Source organism: Pseudonaja textilis, chromosome 3, assembly GCF_049901715.1.
Source record: "Pseudonaja textilis isolate UNSWEBS1 chromosome 3, rPseTex1.2, whole genome shotgun sequence".
NCBI lineage: Eukaryota > Metazoa > Chordata > Lepidosauria > Squamata > Elapidae > Pseudonaja > Pseudonaja textilis.
Genome location: NC_141992.1, coordinates 108,702,323 through 108,706,721, shown reverse-complemented (window position 1 = coordinate 108,706,721; position 4,399 = coordinate 108,702,323). Strand labels below are relative to the sequence as shown.

The 4,399-nt window shown below is 40.5% G+C and overlaps 1 pseudogene; it reads left to right on the top strand.

Moving 5' to 3' along the window:
• Nucleotides 1-1,869: 1,869 nt before the first annotated feature.
• LOC113436463 (protocadherin beta-2-like) lies at nucleotides 1,870-4,101 on the top strand (annotated as a pseudogene).
• The last annotated feature ends 298 nt before the right edge of the window (nucleotides 4,102-4,399 follow it).

Genomic DNA, 4,399 nt, shown 5'->3' with positions numbered 1-4,399 from the left:
TCGGTATCCACATGTACTTTTCTTCCCGAGTCGGTCCCTGTTCCTCAGTTGTTCTCCTCTCCTGACAGCTCTGTGCATATGCGCATCTGGAACAGGCTCCAGCTGTTTTTCTTCCCCACTTATCTCCAACTCTGAAGGCAGCGGGGAAATGTCAGATGGCCCTGGCTGTATCTCTGCTTCCAATGCAGAACATCCATTAGAGCCTTGTCCAGGCTCCCGGACTGGCCCAAATTCCACCCCAACTACCTCATCGTCTGAGTCTGCCACCAGCTCTGCTGGTGGCTGGCAGGCCACAACACAGAGACAGGCTACCAGTCACCAAAGGGGTGGCAGTGGACAGAGATTTAGGGAAGAATTCTTGGCTTTCCTATCAGTTGCTGAAAGCCACAGATCCGAGTCTCTTCGCTTTGGAACTCAGAATGGGGAAGAGAAAACCATGAGGCCGGTGAACTTCCAAGACAGTTTCAAACACACTCTTATTGTGGTAGTTAGGGATAATGGGCATCCTCCCCAGTCTGCCTCTGTAATCTTAAGAATTCTAGTGGATGGCTTCTCTGATCCTCATACGAAGATTATGGATAATCCTAAGGGTAAAGTCCCAAAGGAGGAGATCATACTCTAACACTGTATCTGATATCTGCCATCTCATCCATTTTTTGGCTTTCTGTCACAGTGTTTATTGTAATTTAATATCAGAAATGGCAGAAATTCATGGACAGCATTAGTTCTGTATCTAATGTAATTTTGGAACACAATTTGCAAGAAAAGGGTGGTGATCCTTGTTCTGATACAATTACGAGGTAGGTTTCACTGGTTGATTTTTGACTAGTAAGTTCCAATTCTTCAGGCCTCTGTTTCCTGGGTTTTTTCCCCTTCTTCTTTCTTTAATGGATTCTCTTTGCAGCCAAATGCATACAAGAAATTCAATAGATTCCCATAAAACCAAAACTCATATTAAGGAAGATAAACTGATGTCCAAAGTTGGAATAGTATGAAAACATTTCAAACAGTTTTACATTTTAATTTATAATATTTTATTATTTGAATATTTGTTGTCAACTGTAGAACTGTTTTCTTGTGATTAATTCTAGAAAAGATTTATCTGTGAGAAGATTGCTTTGTCTGGTATACATTTCTTTTCTTTCTTTTTCTTTTGTTTTTCTTTCTCACTGTTTCTCTGTATTTCACTTTTGTAATCTTCAATCCTGTTCATTTTGAGGAAGTCACAATAATATTTCATGTGATTCTTTGAGTTTTCAAAGTATTGAAAGAAAAGTAACAACAGACAGGGAGCATAGGGGCTTTGAATACAGTAGCTCTTACTTCAGAAAGAACCTCTCCTATCTTCTCTTCCTGTGTTAGGCTAGAACTAATACTATTTTGATCACATTCATATTTTTTAAAACTAAAACACTAATAATTTCAAAATAAGGATTGCCTACAGTTACATATCCTGTGGACTTTATTTATATTATTCTATGACTGAAATTAGTTAAATCTAAATGGAGATGATTAACGTAGACCCTTTCTTCTTATTGTTCTGTTCCAATATAATCTAAACAATTTATTTCTGGGTACCCTCAGGGAAAATTATAATTGCAATTCTAGAGTTGTATCCCTCTCTCTCAATGTGCTGTTGAACAATAATATTATTGTTTGGGAATGAGGTAACTAGAATCTCACCAACCTTAAGAGCCATTATTTCCTGTGGAATCTTCATATTTTGAATAGGTAGAGAGCCTTCAAAACTATGATTTACTGCTTTTAATTTAGAACAGACTCATGAAATAATAATCAGTCCTACAGGAGGATTCTTCAGACAGCCACATGGTGGCAGAATAGGCAAACATATGACTGGAGATTCCGAAATTTTGTGTGAGCTGAAATGAACAAAAAGCTATGACTAGGGTTCTGCAAGAAAACAAGAAGATATTAACCAATGTAAAGATGAAAGCTGTGAGGTAAAGCAGCAGGAAATGAGCTCTTTGTGAGAGACAATAACTGGATGAAAGTAAGGAGATTTATATTCTGTTCAAGAATTAAGGAGAGTCCTGAATCATGGAACAATGCATTAGGAGTAAACAAGGTATGTATCTTTTTTGGTTGCTATGTCTTCCTGGAGCATTATGTATTTCAATCTACTATTCTACACCTGAAGAAACCAAAAATGGTTCTAAAGTGGCTAATGTGCTGAAGGATTTGAAACTAGAAGTACAGGAATTCATTGATCGCAGAGCCCATCTCATTTCTGAAAGCACTAAACAGTATTTCTCCCTTGATATTCATACTGGGGATATATTGATAAATGATAAAGTAGACCGGGACGTTTTGTGTAGCCAGACAGATGTTTGCATACTTACATCTCAAATTGCACTTTACAACCCTTTGGAATCATACAATATTGAAATAGTAATAGAAGACTCCCAAATTCTCTAAAAATGAATTTGGGATAGAAATTCCTGAGAATGTTCCTACAAATATGGTACTTCCCTTGGAATCTGCAGATGATGAGGACCTAGGAGAAAACAGCATCCAAAACTATACACTCAGCACCAATGACTATTTTTGGCTTCATGTGCAAAGGAACAAAGATGGAATTTACAGCGTGGATCTTGTTCTAAACAGATCACTAGATAGAGAAAAGGTGTCACGTCTCAATATCACCCTAATGGCTGTTGATGGTGGGGTACCACAGAAAACAGGCACTGTTCAAATCAACATTGATATTCTGGACATAAATGATAACCCTCCTCAATTTTCCCAATCTGAATATAAGGTAAAAATAAAGGAAAACCTTCCTATGGGCACTTCAGTGGCTAAAGTGGAAGCTACAGATTTTGATTTGGGTTTAAATGCACAAGTCATCTACTCATTCCATGGAACGCCTGAAAGAATAAACAATTTGTTCATTTTAAATGAAAGGTCTGGAGAAATCACTCTTAGGGGACAGATTGATTATGAAAAAGAAAGGAGTTATAGCATGAGCATCAGAGCAACAGATGGAGGAGGACTTTCAGGGCACTGCAAAATACTAATAAAGGTTGAAGATGAGAATGACAACCCCCCAGAAGTGTCCATCATATCTCTGACCAGCACTTTAAAGGAGGATTCTACCTTGGACACAATGGTGGCCCTCTTCAGTGTGAGAGACCAAGACTCTGGAGACAACAGCAAAACAATCTGCTCTGTGGAGATGAATCTTCCTTTTGTGCTCAAAGCCACCACAAACAACTTTTATCAGCTTGTGCTCCAAAGTCCCCTAGACAGAGAAACAGTCTCTGAGTACAACATCACCATCACACCCATTGACTGAGGATCTCCTAGGCTCACTTCAACAAGATTGATTAATGTTCAGATCTCTGATGTCAATGACAACTCTCCCCTTTTTGAACAGTCTTCATATGACATGCAGATCCAGGAGCATAATATTCCAGGCTTGCTCATCGGCTCAGTCCACGCTCTGGATCTGGACACAAAGCTGAATGCTAAAGCGACTTACTTAGTTCTGCCTGGGAAGAGTGAGGGCCTGGTGACCTCTTACATCTCAATCAACTCTGAAATTGAAAACATGCATGCCCTCTGATCCCTGGACTATGAGCAGATAAGAGGTTTCAGAGTTACTGTGAGGGCATCTGATGGAGGTTCTCCTTCTCTGAGCTCAGAAGTGATTGTTCAAATCCACATTTTAGATGAGAATGACAATGCTCTCTTCATCCTGTATCCCTTCCAGAACAACACATCCCCATGTAACGAGCTGGTTCCCAAATCAACTGAGGCTGGCTCTCCGGTCACCAAGGTGGGTGATTCTGGCCAAAACTCTGGCTTTCCTATGAATTACTGAAGGCCATGGACCCAGCACAGAATGGGGAAGTGAAAACCAGGAGAGCCCTGAATGAGCAAGACACTAACAAGCAGAGGCAGGTCAGAGACAACAGTCTTCCTCCACAGTCCAGCACTGCATTGCTTAATGTTCTTCTTGTGGTTGGCTTTTTGGATCCCTTCGTGAGGAAGGTGGATCTCAGTGTGCAAGAACCAGAAGAAGACAAAACCTTGACCAAGTATTTCCAATTTCTCAGACCTCTCTTTCAGTCTTTTTGGTGAGAGATGTAAATATTCCTGGGTACCACAAGAATTCTGGTTGTAGTAAGCCCCTTTTGAGTATAGTCATTTGGGTGAACATAGTACATATTTAAAGTTTAGTTCAGGGGTGTCAAACTGAAGGCCCGCAGGCTGGATCTGGTCCCGGGGGGTGCTTAGATCCAATCTGTGGGGCCACCCAGGAAACATTGAAGGACCGGCCTGCAGTGGCTCTGCCAGTGAAAATGGAGCTCAGGAGTGCCACATGCAACCCTTCCAAAATACATGTTTGCAGGCAGAGGGTTGCACGGAAGAAGACATC